Here is a 16,518-nt window from a genome sequence, read left to right on the forward strand (position 1 = left end):
CCCGTCTTTCCCCTGTAAGGTCCCCATTCTCCCCATGTAGGGTCCCCATCCTCCCCATGTAGGGTCCCCCTCCTCCCCAGGTAGAGTCCCCATCCTCCCCAAGTAGAGTCCCCATCCTCCCCATGTAGGGTCGCCATCTTCCCCCTATAAGGTTCTCATCTTCCCCATTTAGGGTCCTGTCCTCCCTATGTAGGTTCCTTGTCCTTTCTAAGCTTCCCAGTAGACAGTGAGCTTCTGGAGACAAGCCTGATCGGGGGCCCCAGGAAGAACGAGCAAAGGCCATCCTTTGCAAAGGGAAGGGCCCAGCACATTTCTGAGAAATAGCAATGATGGGGATCCCCGAGGCAGTCCCGCCGCCCAGCCCCATAATTGTGCAGCCAAGTGCAGAAATGCTGGGCTCCTGTTCAACAATTGTTAAGATTTCAAGACAGTGATGTTGAAGCACTAAACTAGTCCCAGGGACCTCCAAAGTAAGTGTCACACACCCATGAAGCTGGCCCTGCTGCCACCTGAGAGTCGGGGCCCCCAAGAAAGCGCAGCTGCTTTAGGATCTGGCTGGAGAAGCCAGCAGGGTCTCTCAAGAACGGGCTCACAGGCTTGGCAGGAACCAGGTTGTGCCTTGGCGCTGCCACCTGCTGGCCACATCATGCCACTGCACCTCCCTTCTGAGAACAGGACCTTGGATAGAGTGGGAAACTCAGCTCTGTGAGGACCAGGTGACCAACACTGCCCTTCCTTCACTGAAGAGAAAACAGGCCCATGGGCATTCTGCTGGGGTCACACCAACCACAGCACCCCAGTGATGATGGCAGCCCGTCACTGTCACATTTAAACTTCTCTGTTCTTTACAACCCCACGAAGTAGATATGATACCCTGCACAGATGAGTAAATGAAAGTAAGAATTTGAGTGTTTGACTACTGTGGTTGCCTCCCATAACCTTTCTCTGTTGTCTTAGCCCCTAATAATTTTTGAGGGTAGCCACTGGCTTAAGTGCTGACCCACCTGGGCCCGGGGCTGGGGCAGGTGGCCCAGGCCCACACTGAGCAGCATAATCCCATTACTGGGCCTCAGTGTGGGCCTCTAACCCAAAGCCAGTGGAGACAACTTGGGGCTCGATCTTGCCAACTATGAGATCATGACCTGAGCCGAAATCAAGAGTCAGACACTTAACTGCCTGAACCACCCAAGTGCTCCGCCTTTGCCATTTTTTAATTGAGTATTTTGTTTTTGTTGATATAAAATTGCAGGAGTCCTTTCTATATTCTGGATATTAACCCCGGTCAGATATGTGATTAGCAAATATTTTCTCCCATTGTGTGGGTTGTCTTTCAACTTTCTGGATCACGACCTTTGCCACACCACTTTATTGGAGGCGGCGTATTTCTGTTTTTTCCCCTGAGGTCCAGTGTATCTACTTCTTCTTTTGTTGCTTATACTTTTGTATTCTGTCTAGGAAACCACTGCTTCCTGTAAGATCAGGAAGACACACACCTAAAAGTTTGATATTTTAGCTCTTACATTTAGGTCATCGATCTGTTTTGAGTTAATTTTTGTAAAGGGTGTGAGATAGGGGTCCAGTCTCACTTTTTCGCGTGTGTTTATCCAGAGGTCCCTGCACCATTTGTTGGGGCGACTATTTCTCCACTGAGTTGTCTTGACACCTTTGTCAATATCAATTGACCATAAATATATGGGTTTATTTCTGGACTTTCAAACCTATCCCATTGATCTATACGTCTATCTTAAAAAATTTTTTAATGTTTATTTTTGAGAGAGAGACAGAGCACGAGTGGGGGAGGAGCAGAGAGAGAGACACACACAGAATCCAAAGCAGGCCTCAGGCTCCAAGCTGCCAGCACAGAGCCCAATGTGGGACTCAAACTCACGAACCGTGAGATCATGACCTGAGTCGAAGTTCGAAACTCACCCAACTAAGCCACCCAGGTGCCCCGAACTATATGTCTATCTTGATGCCAGTACCACACAGTCTTAGTTACCACGGCTTTGGGGTAAGTTTTGAGGTCACAAAGTGTGTCCTCCAACTTTGTTCTTTTCCAAAACTTTTGTGGCTATTCTGGGTCTCTTGCATGTTCACATGAGTTTCAGGATTAGTTTGTCAATTTCTGCAAAAATAGTTGGAATTTTTATTGGGATTGTGTTGAATCTGTATATCAGTTTGGGAAGTTTTACCATCTTAATGAAATTAGGTACTCTAATCCATGAACCCAGGATTTCTTTTAATGGTGCTTTGTAGTTTGAGTGTACAATCTTTTGTTAAACTTATTCCTAAGTGTTTTGTTTTCCTTGATTCCAGCGTAAACAGAATTGTTTTCTTAATTCCATTTTTTATTGTTCACTGCTATTTTATAGAAATAAAATTGATTTTTGCACATTGATCTTATATTCTACAGTCTTGCTGAACATTTCATTAGTTCCAATTTTTTTGGGGGGTCGGGGGGAATCCTGTTGGATTTCCCATATATAAGATAATCTCATCTGCAAGTAGAGATAGTTTTACTTCTTCCTTTTCAAACTAGGTGCCTTCCCCACCCCCATCACCCTGGATAGAACCTCCAGTACAACGTTGAGTAAAACTGGTGAGAGTAGAAGTCTTTGTCTTGTTTCTGATCTTAAGGGGAAGAGCTTTCAGTCTCTCATCACTGAGTGTGTTGTTAGCTATGGAAATTTTGTAGATGCCCTTTAACAGATTGAGGAAGTACCCTTCTATGTCTTTGTTGAGTGCTTTTATCATGAAAGAGTGTTGCATTTGGTAAAATGCATTTTCTGCATCTGTTGAGATGAGTATATGGTTTTTGTCCTTCACAGTTGACAATTTTTAAGAAGCAGCTCCCTGTGCAGGGTAGAGGAATAGAAACATGGAAAATGGGAGACAGAAGTGCAAGAGACACTTTTTACTGTCTATCCTTTTATATTTTTTCTTTTCTTTTCTTTTTATTTATTTATTTATTTATTTATTTATTTTTTATTTATTTCTAGGAGAGAGAGAGAGACAGCGTGAGCAGGGGAGGGTCAGAGAGAGAGGGAGTCACAGACTGAAACAGGCTCCAGGCTCTGAGCTGGCAGTCATCACAGAGCCCGACATGGGGCTCAAACCCACGAACCGCGAGATCGTGACCTAAGCGAAAGTCGGACGCTTAACTGACTAAGCCACCCAGGCACCCCTATTTTTTCTTTTCTTGAATGTATTTCTTATTCAAAAACTTAAATTATCTTTTTAAAAATCACGGTAAAATAAACATAAAATAGAATTTACCATCTTAAACATTGTTACAGTTCAAGGGCACCTGGATGGCTCAGTCAGTTAAGCATCTGACTTTCACTCAGGCCATGATCTCCTGGTTTGTGAGTTTGAGTCCCACATCAGGGTCTTGGCCTTCAGCAGCTCAGCCCACTTGGATCCTCTGTCTCCCTCTCTCTGTCCCTTCCCTGCTTGCACTCTTGCTCTTTCTCTCTCAAAATTGAATAAACCAAAAAAAAACAACAAAGTCTTTTTTAAAAAAAGTTCAGCAGTGTTAAGTATATCATATTGTTGTATAACCAAGCTCTGGAACTTTTTCTTTTTTTCTGTTTTGTTTTCTTTTTCAAAGTTTTTCAAAGTTTTCATTTTATTTTATTTTATTCTAACATTTATTTATTTTTGAGAGAGAGAACATGAGCCAGGGAGGGGCAGAGAGAGAGGGAGACACCGAACAGGCTCCAGGCTCTGAGCTGTTAGCACAGAGCCTGATGCAGGGCTCAAACTCATGACTGTGAGATCATGACCTGAACCAAAGTTGGACACTCAACCGACTGAGCCACCCAGGTGCTCCATGAAAGATTTGATTTTTAAGTAATCTCTATACCCAACATGGGGCTTGAACTTACCACCCTGAGATTGGGAGTCACATGCTCCACTGACGGAGCCAGCCAGGCGCCCCTGGAACTATTTTTATCTTGCAAAACTGAAATTCTACACTCATTAAACAATAACTCTTCATTCCCTCTGCCCCCCAGCCTCTGGCAACTACCATCCTGTTTTCTTTCTGTGATTTTACTCTGGATAGCTCATGTAAGTGAAAGCATGCAGTATTTTTTTGTGCCTCTCTTATTTCACTTAATGTAATGTCTCCAATGCTCAGCATGTTATAGCAGGCATCAGAATTTCCTTTCTTCTTCAAGCCTCGATAATATTCCATTGTGTTTATGTGTATATATATATATATATATACATATACATATATGTGGCAAAAAAACTATATGTGTTTATATATATGTGTTTATATATATGTTTATATATATGTTTATATAATATTCCATTGTGTTTATGTGTATATATATATATATAAACACATATACATATATGTGGCAAAAAAAACTATATATATATATATATAGTTTGTTTATCTGCATTTGGTTTATCCATTCACTTGTTGATGGACATTGGGATCTTTTGGCTGTTGTGAATAATAGCCCGATGTGGCTATCGAACATGAGTGTGCAAATGTCTTTGAGGCCCTGCTTTCAATTATTTTGGATCTATCCACAGAAGCAGGGTGGCTGGATCAAATGGTAATTCCATTTTTAAGTTTTTGAAGCAGCATCGCAATTTTCCATCTGCACCAGTTTCCATTTCGACCCACGGTTCCCAAGGGGTCCACTTTCTCCACATCTTCCTCAGCACATTTTATTTTTTAAGTGTGGTATACACTATCTTTGTTTTTTAATTTTTAATGTTTTTTTTAATTTATTTTTGAGAGCCAGAGAGAGACAATGCGAGCAGGGGAGGGTCAGAGAGAGAGAGAGACACAGAATCCGAAGACAGGCTCCAGACTCTGAGCTAGCTATCAGCACAGAGCCCGACGCGGGGTGCCACCCAGGCGCCCCTACACTATCTTTTTAAATTTCAGGTTTCTGAATCTACAGATAAGGTCCAGACCCTCATCTATTTTCAACCTCACCTTCTTTCAGTCCTTTGCACGTTGCAGTCCCCTAGACCTAGGAGCACAGCGGGGGAAGTGGGCGGGAACAGAGGCCAAGGCAGGTGGGGGGACTGGAGATTCTGGAAAGACAGTACCTGTCTGGGAAGGGTGCCCCAGGTCCGACAAGGTGGCCTTGGGTTGGGGTTAGACTGGAGGCAGCCGGCTTATTCTCTGGAGTACCTGGGGTCCCCACAGTCTCCCGGAATCCGTGTTGGAATTCTGGGGATCTTCGTTGCTGATCCTGAAGGTTCTCTGGTGGCTCTAAATCATGTGGGCATCGTTCATGGGATCAGCAGTTATTGAGTATCAATAAAAGGATGAATCCTTTTAGGATGAATTCTACGTAACCTCAAAAAGCTCTTTGCTGAGACAGAAATGTAAGCATACTTACCCATATGTGTTGTGACAGCTGGTGTTTTGGGGGCAAAGAGGAGCCCTTAACTCAGTCTGGGAGTAACAGGAGGACTCCTGGAAGAGAGAGTTGAATCCTGAGGGCTGACCAGGAGGCCAGAGATGGGGGAGGTCATTTCGGGTGGGGGAGGGGACAGGAGAAGGTGCCAGTGGGCCAGAGCCCAGGGCGCCCACTGGGAAAAGGACAGTAGTCCAGGTAGCTGAATCCTGGAGGCCATAGCCCGGCACAGGACCAGGACGAGGGTGAGGCAAGTGAGGGAGTTGGGTGCAAAATTTAAGGCTGAAACGTCAGTAATCAATATGATATTTTTGTTTTTTTTATTTAGAGTGAATGGGAGCAGGGGAGAGGGGCACAGGGCGAGAGAATTTTAAGCAGCCTCTATGCTCAGTGAAGACCTCATGTGGGGCTGGTTCCCATGACCCTGGGAACATGATGTGAGCCAAAATCAAGAGTTGAATGCTTCAAAAAAGAGTTGGATGCTTAACTGACTAAGCCACCCAGGCACCTCCACTATGATATTGTAATGCAAGGATTAAAAACCAAAATTAGGGGCACCTGGGTGGCTCCGTCGGTTAAGTGTCCGACTTCAGCTCAGGTCATGATCTCACGGTTCGTGGGTTTGGGCCCGCGTCGGGCTCTGTGCTGACTGCTAGCTCAGAGCCTGGAGCCTGCCTCGGATTCTGTGTCTCCTCTCTCTGCCCCTCCCCCACTCACCCTCTGTCTCACTCTGTCTCTCAAATATAAATAAATGTAAAAAAATTTTTTTTAATTAAAAAAAAAATAAAATAAATAAAATAAAAACCAAAATTAGGGGCACCTGGGTGGCTCAGTTGGTTCAGAATCTGACTTTGGCTCAGGTCATGATTTCACGATTGGTGAGTTTGAGCCCTGCATCAGGCTTACTGCTGTCCACTGTCTGCACACAGCCTGCTTCAGATCCACTGTCTCCCTCTCGGCCCTTCCTCCATTCACACTCTCTTTCTCTCTCTCAAATAAACAACAACAAAAAAAATCCCTAAATAAAACATTTAAAAGTTTTATATAAATAAATAAGAAGCAAAATTGGGGTGCCTGGGTGGTCAGTCAGTCGAGCGTCCCACTCTTGATTTTGGCTCAGGTCATGTCTCACAGGTTCGTGTGTCTGAGCCCCGTGTCTGGCTCCGTGCTGACCGTCAGAGCCTACTTGCAATCCTCTGTCTCCCTCTCTCTCTGCCCGCCCCCCCCCCCTGCTTGCACTCTCTCTTTCTCAAAAATAAATACATAAGCATTTAAAAAATAAAAATAAAAACCAAAATTAATGCCAGAAAATACATGATGAACAAAATATTAAAGTTTAAATAAAGACAGGATCAGTTGCGGTGTTATACCAGTCATAGTGGAGCTCAAGGCAAAAGTAATACTAGTATTACTTATCCTGTGTTTCAGTTGTGGGCTAAGGCGCTGGATTTTATCCTGCCCGCTCGCTATGAGAAGTCATTGGAATCTTTTATATTGAAGTTAATTTATTATTTGAGAGGGGAGGTCAGAGAGAGAGAAAGAGGGAAAGAGAGAATCCCAAGGAGGCTCTGCCCTGTCAGTGGTAGCCTGACTCTGGGCTCGATCTCAGGAACCATGAGATCATGACCTGTCTGAAGTCAAGAGTCAGACACTTAACCAGCTGAGCCACCCAGGTGCCCCAGAAGTCATTGTATCTGTTGATTAAAAAACCAAGGTGTGGGGCTCCTGAGTGGCTCAGTTGGTTAAGTGTCGACTCTTGATTTCAGCTGAGGTCATAATCTCACGGTTTGTGAGATCAAGCCCCAGTTGGGCTCTGTACCATCAGCGTGAAGCCTGATTAGGATTCTCTCTCTCTCCTTCTTTCTCTGCCCCTCCTCAGCTTGGCTGGGCACGCTCTCTGTCTCAAAAAATAAATAAACATTGAAAAAACATTTTTTAAAAAACTGAGGTGGCTACTATATGGAGAGATCAAGATACAGGGCAAGAGTGGTGTCAGGGAGGTCTTCATCCGGGCAGAAAGTGATGAAGGCTTAAAGAGAGGGACACTGTGGGAAGAGTATAGACCAATTCCGAAGTCACACGGGAAGGCCAGGCCTTGGGAAGCATGGGCTGCTGGAGCTGAGGGAGAGAGGCAGGTCTACCACACACCTGGCTCTTGGCTGGGAGGGCTGGGGGGTGCTGGCAGTGTCTCATTTCCTGAGGTATGAAAGATGGCAGCTCAGCGTGGGGAAAGAAGCGGAGTTCAGTTTGTGGTGCTCTGCTTTCGCAGGTGTATGGGAGAGCAAAGGGAGATGCCTGGCAGACGAAGGGTTAATGAGTCTGAGCCCAAGAGGAAGTTGCTCCTGGAGAGACCCTCCCCCCTTTGCACATCATTGAGTGGCAGTCCTCCACTGGGAGGTGGCTGCTGTCACCAGAGAAGGTGCCCCGCCTGGCGGGGCTGTACACAGAAGGGAGTTGTGGCCATGGAGGACCTGGAGGTGATCCCAGGAGAGAATGGAATGGAGGAGGGAGGCAGGAGAGGTTGCGGGCAAGAGAAAGAAGCCACAAAGAGGTTCAGAAAGATAAGGTCTAAAGTGTCCTTAGGGGGGCACCTGGGTGTCTCAATCAGTTAAGTGTCTGACTTCAGCCCAGGTCACGATCTCACAGTTCATGGGTTCGAGCCCCGTGTCGGGCTCTGTGCTGACAGCTAGCCCAGAGCCTGGAGCCTGCTTCAGATTCTGTATCTCCCTCTCTCTCTGACCCTCCCCTGCTCACACTGTCTCTCTCTCTCTCTCTCTCTCTCTCTCTCTCTCTCTCAAAAATAAACATTAAAACAAACAAATAAATAAATAAAAGTGTCCTTTGGGCTAGCAAGCAAGAGGGCGTGTGGGGTTCCCTCAGAGCTTGGGGCTGGAGGCCCCTGCAGGATCTGAGAGGGACTGGCAGCATCTTTTCTCAATGATTCCAGAAGCTGGCTCCAGTGAAGGACAACAGAGGAGAGGAGGTGCTGAAAGGGAAGGTGTGGCTGAGGAGATCACGCCCTGGGCCCCCAGGAGAAGGCGGGGAGGGGCTGCGGAGAAAGGATGTTGTTTTAGAAAAGATTCCAGTGTCCCTGGAGCCTTGAAGGGGAGCTAAGGACTTGGCTGGATGTAAATTAGGCTGTGGGAGGGCCGTGGGGAGGTCTGTTTTTCCCTGTGAAGTGGGGAGGGTAGGGTAACAGTCCAGAGGGAGTGGAGGGATGTGGGGGGCCCTGGAGAGAAGAGGCTGGGTAGGTGCTAGGGCGGTGGGAATGAGAGCCCTTGAGCCCTGGGAGCTCCAGGAAGACTCTCTGGGCCCCTGCTGGGACCAGGACGGCTGTCATACAGGATTCCTCTCCTCGGAGGCAAGGGTGGCCACTGGTGAGGTGGGAGCTGAGGGCTGGCTGCGGGCTGTGAGAGAAGACAAGGGTTGGGTGGCCTCCCTGCACAGGTCGCCTCACACATGGGGACACTGGCCTAAACACCTTGCAAGGCCTAGTGAGGGAGGAAGGGTTCTGGACAGTATCTGAAGGCCCCACGGAACAGAAGCAGGGTTTGGGTTGGTAAAGGGAAGTTGGCTCTGCCCATCTTCACAGCAAGCTTGGAGCCCTGGAGTTGAGGCTGTGAATCCTCTCAAGGCCAGTAGGGTGCCCCCTGCTGTCTTGCACCCTTCCCTTCCTTCCCCCTACTCAGAGTGCCGGCCCTCTGGTTTGGGCTGCTCCCCTGGTCCCTCCGCCGTGGCCTTCCCTTCAGTGGACTAGCCTTCTACGGGCCCCTGGTCTGAGGGTGGCTGCAGCTTCCTGCTTGTGCCCCACACCCCCATTTGCCTTCTCGGCAATTCAGCCAACCAGTTCCCTGCTTTAAACTCCCTGTTTTAAAACACACACACACACACACACACACACACACACACACACATACACACACACACACACACACATACACACACATATACACACACAGACACACACAGACACACACCTCCCTGTTTTAAATATCTGAGGAAATTGGGGCGCCTGAGTGGCTTAGTCGGTTAAGCGTCCGACTTTCGCTTAGGTCATGATCTCGCGGTTCGTGGGTTCGAGCCCCGCGTCGGGCTCTGTGCTGACTGCCAGCTCAGAGCCTGGAGCCTGTTTCAGAGTCTGTATCTCCCTCTCTCTCTGACCCTCCCCTGTTCACGCTGTCTCTCTCTATCCTAGAAATAAATAAAAATATTAAAAAAAAAATAAATATCTGAGGAAATTTTTCTTTGCTCATTGGAGCCTAACTGAGGCATTGGGTTCCTGGAGGCCGGATCTGGGAATTGGAATTTACCCTTTCGAAGATGCATAGGCTTCTTCCGGTGGGCGGTGGGACCCCTATGCTGATATGAGGCCCACTGTGGCCAACTGGGTCTTGGGGTGCAGAAGTGCCCGTGGATGCTCAGAGTAGGCACCTCAGTGCACACAGGTGCGGGGGGAGTGGGGTTGAGTAATGGGTCTGTGCCAGGCAGTGGGCAGAAGAGGTGGCCACTGGCTGTTCAAGGCAGTACCCGAGGCCCTAGGCTGTTGTCAGAAGTTGGTCACACTCCTAGTATGAAAATGCAAGGAAGGGCTCCTGGGTGTCTCAGTCAGTTAAGCGTCCCGACTTCTGCTCAGGTCATGATCTCGCAGTTCATGAGTTCAAGCCCCTCGTCTGCTGTCAGCATCGAGCCCACTTCGGATCCTCTATACCCTCTTCTCAAAAATAACTAAACATGGGGCCGCCTGGGTGGCTCAGTTGGTTAAGTGACCGACTTCGGCTCAGGTCATGATCTCATGGTTTGTGGGTTCGAGCCCCACGTCAGGCTCTGTGCTGACAGCTAGCTCAGAGCCTGGAGCCTGCTTCTGATTCTGTGTCTCCTTCTCTCTCTGACCCTCCCCTGCTCACACTGTCTCTCTCTGTCTCCCTCAGAAATAAATAAAACATTAAAAATTAAAAAAAAAAACCCAAAACTAAACAGGAAAAAAAGAAAATATTTAAAAAAAGAAAATTCAAGGAAAAGAATTAGAGTGGTACCCCAGTGGAGGTGGTGACCTCACACCTCTCCCCCATCTCATCCCTCCTCTGCAACAGTGTACAGTGCTGTCTCAGACCTGGAGCTCGGGGCGGCAGCAGGTAACCCCAGCCGGCCAGGGCAGGTGGGATCACCCTCGGCTGGAGCTGCCTGCAAGAACCCCAACCAAAGTCCACACTTGGGAAAGCACCTGACAAAATGTGAAAGGCTTTGGGCCCACTCTTCTATAGTTAATTATTCTATAGATATAATTGTATATGTGCAAAATAAAGTATTTACAAAGTTTATTTACTATGGCGGTCTTGTCGGAGAACCACGTAGCAAACAACCCCAAATGCCCAGCAATAAGGACAGATGGTTAAATAAAGGACCCTCCCACAGGAAGAGCAGTCCGTGGCTCTTGAAAAGAATGGGGCAGCTCTGTGTGCACTGATGCGGAGTTACAAGAGAAATCTAGTTAATAAAAAAGAAGGCCACGTTCAAATGAGTGTGTAGTATGTACATAGCATTTGTGTTAAATATAATAAAGGAGTGCCTGAGTGGCTCAGTCGGTTAAGCGTCCGACTTCGGCTCAGGTCATGATCTCACGGTTCGTGGGTTCGAGCCCCACGTCGGGCTCTGTGCTGACAGCCAGCTCAGAGCCTGGAGCCTGTTTCAGATTCTGTGTCTCCCTCTCTCTCTGACCCTCCCCTGCTCATGCTGTCTCTCTCTCTCTCTCTCAGAAATAAATAAAACATTAAAAATGTTTAAAAAATATAATAAATACACACATGTCTATTTGTAAACGCATTGGCGGAATCTGGAAGGATACGCAAGAGGCTACTGCTGGCACTGTCTTAGAACACGGTAGCCAGGGGACAGAGAGGGAGGACACCATTTACCGGGTATCTTTTTGAACTTTATACTGTGTGTGTGCTTTGCAATACAACAAATAAAGCAGTCATTTTAGAAAACTAAAAAAAAAAAAAAAAAAAAAAAAAAAATGCACTTGGAAACAAAACTCCTATGCTTCTGTTACTCTACTCTATGTAGGTTCTGGGGTCCTGGTTACAGGTTAGGGATAGACAGAGGTTAGGGAGCTTTGGGATACGGCAGCAAGAGAATAAAACTGGGGATAGCCTTACTGAAGTTTCTGGGCATCTGGGTAGACATGGTTTCCTTTCCAGAATCTCAGATTTAGAACCCCTGAGGACGTGGATTTGAGCCATCTTTTCTTTACTCTTAATAATTAGCCATATCGGGGCGCCTGGGTGGCTCAGTTGCTTAAGCGTCCGATTTCGGCTCAGGTCATGATCTCATGGTTCATGAGTTTGAGCCCTGCGTTGGGTTCTGTGCTGACAGCTCAGAGCCTGGAACCTGCTTTGGATTCTGTGTCTCCCTCTCCCTCTGCCCCACCCCCGCTCATGCTTTGTCTCTCTCTCTCTCTCTTTCAAAAATAAACATTAAAAAAATACTTAGGGATATCCTTGGAAAAGGGAAAAATAATTCCTGCCTTCATTTAATAGATGAAAAACACAGAGGCAAAAGATCAGAGTGAAGAGGCAATATTTCATATTTCATATTTGCCACTGGTTGCAGGTTCAGACTACAATTTCCTATCATTTAAGGTCCAATGTGTTTGGGCCTTGCTAGGGAGGTCCACCCTGAAGTGTGTCATCCTGTGTTCAAAGCAATAGTCTGCTCTTCCTTGTTCTGGCTGTAAGCAACTTATTTCACATGGCATGTACTCACCTTTTATTTTTTATTTATTTTTAGATGCTCTGTGTTTCCTTTAAATTTCAATGCTGAGGTATAATTGACATTTAAAATTGTAAGGTATTTAAAGTGTATGCATCGTGGGGTGAGTTCATGTACGCAGACATTGTGAAAGGGTTCCCTCAGTTGGGTAATTGACACAGGCATCAGCTCACATATTTGTCTCTTCTGTTTTGGTGAGAACATGAAAGTTCTATTCTGAGCAAATTTCAGTTATGTAATACAGTATTATCAACTGTAGTCACTATGTTTTACATTAGATCCTCAGACCTTCATCTTCTAGCTGAAAGTTTGTACCCTTTTACCAACCTCTCCCCACTTCCTCAACCCCCCACCCCCTGGCAACCACTTTTCGACTATGTTTCTAGGAGGTTTTGTTGTTGTTGTTTTTAGATTCCACATAGAAGTGATAGCATGCATTATTTGTTTTTGTCTGGTTGACTTTACTTAGCATAATAACCTCAGGGTCCATCCATGTTGTCCTTCTTTCCTATGGCTGAATAATATTCCATTGTGTATATATACCGCATCTTCTTTATCCATTCATCCATTGACAGACACTTAGATTGTTTCCATATCTTGGCTATTGTGAATAATGCTGTGATGAACATGGGTGTGCAGATATTTCTTTGAGATCCTGTTTTCATTTCCTTTGGAAATATACTCAGTAATGGGATTGGTGGATCATATGGTAGTTCTATTTTTTTTTTTTTAATGTTTATTTATTTTGAAAGGGGAGTGGAGAGAGAATCCCAAGCAGGCTCCACATTGTCAGTGCCAAGCCCATGCAGGGCTTGATCTCACAAACTGTGAGATCACAACCTGAGCAAAAACTGAGTAGGATGCTTAACTGAGTGAGCCACCCAGGCACCCCAGTAGTTCTAATTTTTACTTTTTTGAGAAACCTCTATATTGTTTTCCATAGTGGCTGCACCAATTTACATTCCCTTGCAAAATCTTTTTTTTTTTTTTTTTTTTTTTTTAAGATTTTAGTTTTGGGGCACCTGGGGGGCTCCTTTTCTTCTACTATGTGCTCTATAAACTCCCAGCCCCTCCTTCTCCTTTAGAAGACAACAGACATGAGCTACCATGATTCTCACACCCACACTCGATTCATTGAGTGGATATTTACTAGGCACCTTTAAAAAATTTTTTTTAATATTTATTTTTGAGAGAGAGAGAGAGACAGAGTCGGGGAGAGGGGAGGGGCAGAAAGAGAGGGAGACACGGAATCTGAAGCAGGCTCCAGGCTCTGAGCTGTTAGCACAGAGCCCAGCATGGGGCAGAACCCACAAACTGCAAGATGGATCATGTCCTGGGCTGAAGTTGGATGCTTCACCGACTGGGCCACCCAGATGCCCCTTTACTAAGCACCTTTTATGCAGCAGGCACTGTGTGGGCACCCGGGAGGCGCTTACAGTGCCGGACTGACAGTTAAGCCTCGCTGCCCCCGCCCCTCGGCCCACATTCCGGTTTACACCTACTGGGCAGCTACACAGGTGCTCTTACCTTTACTCTCAAACTGGTCGGTATCAAGGGGTGGCCGGCTCCTTTATTCTAGAATTCTTCCTCACTTAATCTTGTCTTCTCATTTCCTTTCTGACCTTCCATGTCTCCCTCTACCGCCTCTTCCCCACAGGCCGTACAAATACCTCCTCCTGGCAGCGGCAGTGGAGGGAGCACTCCCTCTCCCCTGGGAGCTTTTCCTACCGGGCACCCTCACTGGGCGCAGTCGGTTCTCCATCCCAGGCAGTGTGGCCTCTCCCCCCCGCACACTGAAGCAAGTCTTGCCCAAATCTCCGTCACTTCTCAATACCAAATCCTGCAGACTCCCTCAGACGTCACCTCATTTGACCCTTTTGTGACACCGGACACTGTTCTTTCTTTCCTTTTTTTTGAAACCCGCTGATCCCTTGGCTTCTAAAACTCCCCTATCTCGCTCTGCTTCTGCCTCGGGGCCTTCTCCCCCTCCAAGATGTCTGTCACCACCGGGCCTGGGCTGCCTGGCCTCCTCCTCTCCTTGTTCTATAGCTGCTATTCTGGGTACGTTCCTCGTACCACCTGTGCCTGTGGCTAAGTGACCATCCCTGCAGAGCCAATTGTCTGAAGCAGCGGGGATCCCTCACGCACGCGACATGTCCAACGCTAAATTCATTAGCTTCCCTCCAAACCCATGGCCCTGCTTGTACCCTCCACTTACATACACACACTCAACAGATACCGGCAATAAATGATCCTTTCTCTCTCTCTATTTGGGTCACCAAATCTGTCCACAATAACAATGGCTAATGTTAGTTGAGGGCTAAGGGCTTATTATGTGCCCTCAAAAAGGACATGCAGCATCTCACCTGATACTCATTATGACCCAAGAGGCTGGTACTATTCTTATCCCCTCTTATCTTTATCTTTTCATAGATAAAGAACCTGGGATGGCAGAGTATGGTCCTAGCTCCTCTACTTACTAGCTGTGTGACCCTGGACAGGTTAATTTCCTCTCTATGCCTTAATTCTGTAAAACAGAGATAACTTTCTTGTAAAAGTAAATGAATCGATATGCAAAGAACCGGACTAGTGTTTGGAGCTTAGTAAGCATTGTATAAATGTTAAGCATGACTATTTTTCTATCCCAGACTGACTCCAAAGCAAGGCACTTGAACACTAAACAACACCGAATCTTCCCACTACTTCTTTTACCTCATTCATTCATTCACTTAACAAATACCTTTCACCTCTACTTGTGTAGGGCAATGCTTTAGGTGCCAGAAACACAGCTGAGAACAACGTCTATGTTCTCATGGCCAAGGAGGGAGCACACAGACAATAAACAGCCAAGAAAAATGCCAGTAAGAAGTTCTTGCAGATGACTCAATTAGGGTGATGTGATAGGGAGTCCCTGAGTGACACCTTTCATTGGAGGGTCAGGGAGAACCTCTTAACAGGTGATATAAACTGAGATCTGAATGACAAGGAGCCAGCCATACCAAGAGTTGTAGGACATTGTCACATGATCATGCCCACTGCTCCTCTCTCCAGCCTCTTCCTATGAGTACCCTAATCTTGCTCTGTGCCATATTGCTTGAAAACACCAGAGTCGTCTTCTTCCACCTCGCCTTGCCCCATGCTGTTTTCTGTGCCCCGTAATCCAGAAAGTGTCCCCTCGGTCCCCATCCCAGAGTTCAAAATATGAACTTCCTCAGGGGATCTCCAGAGATCAGAAAGCAGGGTGCTGACTCCAGAACTGGCCCCAACCTCCTCCCTGATCAGAGCCCCAGTGGCTAGCTGTGGGTTTCCTACACCCTCAGTCCCAGGAGTATGCTAGTTAAGCATTGCAAAATAACTTGATTGCTCCCAAGAATCCCCGTGGGCCCTTGTTAAAATACAAAATCCTGGTCCCCAACTTAAACTTCTTTAATTAGAATCTCTGGAGGGAACTCGGCCATCAGTTCAATTGGGGAAATATCATCATAGCTGAAGGTATCCTGGCTTTGCAGAAACATGCAGATACCAGATGTCCGGGATGTATCCCAGGCAGGCTCTATACTGAAGGAAGTGCTGTGGGTTAAGTCTGTTTCCCCACAGTGACCCATCAGAATAACTGGCAAAAGCACCACCCAAAGAAACTTCTGTACCTCTGCCATTGAGGGAACCTTTCCTTGACTCTTTTGATGGAGTCCTGGACCATTTGGCGATACTAACAAGTCACATTTTCACTTACGTTTTAGTCCCAAGTAACAAAAGGGGAACTTGTGAGTGGTCAAAGCGCTGGCCTGTGGTTTGGCCTCACCAAGTTCCTCTGCCCACCCAAGTTATAACACCCGGTGACCACCAGAAAGTTATTTCTCCGGACCTGTTCCTCATTGAAATAAATACCTAGCTCATGAGGCTACTTGACACTGAATGTGATGTCTGTGCACTGTCCATACACACGCGACTGTCTTTATTAACAGCTCTTAGGAGGCGGTTTCAGGCACGTGGCCCGGGAGAGAACCACCTGCGGATGGGGATTTTCTGGCCCGGGTTCTTTGGCGGGCGAGGCTGAGGTGCGCCTCCTACGCGGGCGCTCTGAACCTCGCGGTCCCTTTATTTCCGGAGGTCTCGGGCTCATCAACAGGAAAACTGGGGTGAACTGCTCTCTCCACGGCCGCCGGGCGGCTCAGAGTGGAGAGCGAGCTGGAGCCGCGCGCGGGGCCGCCCAAGATCTCCAAGGCCCCCGCCCCCGAGTAGACAGGACACCGACACAGTCAGGAACCTGACACTACCCACATCTAGCCGCCCGGGTCTCGGGAACTTGCGGCGCCAAAAGTGTCCGTCCCACGGCGCAGGCGCCGGGAGCGCGGGCAGC

The sequence above is a fragment of the Hyaena hyaena genome, unplaced genomic scaffold (genome assembly GCF_003009895.1).
Source record: "Hyaena hyaena isolate Hyena2069 unplaced genomic scaffold, ASM300989v1 scaffold_86, whole genome shotgun sequence".
Taxonomy (NCBI): Eukaryota; Metazoa; Chordata; class Mammalia; order Carnivora; family Hyaenidae; genus Hyaena; species Hyaena hyaena.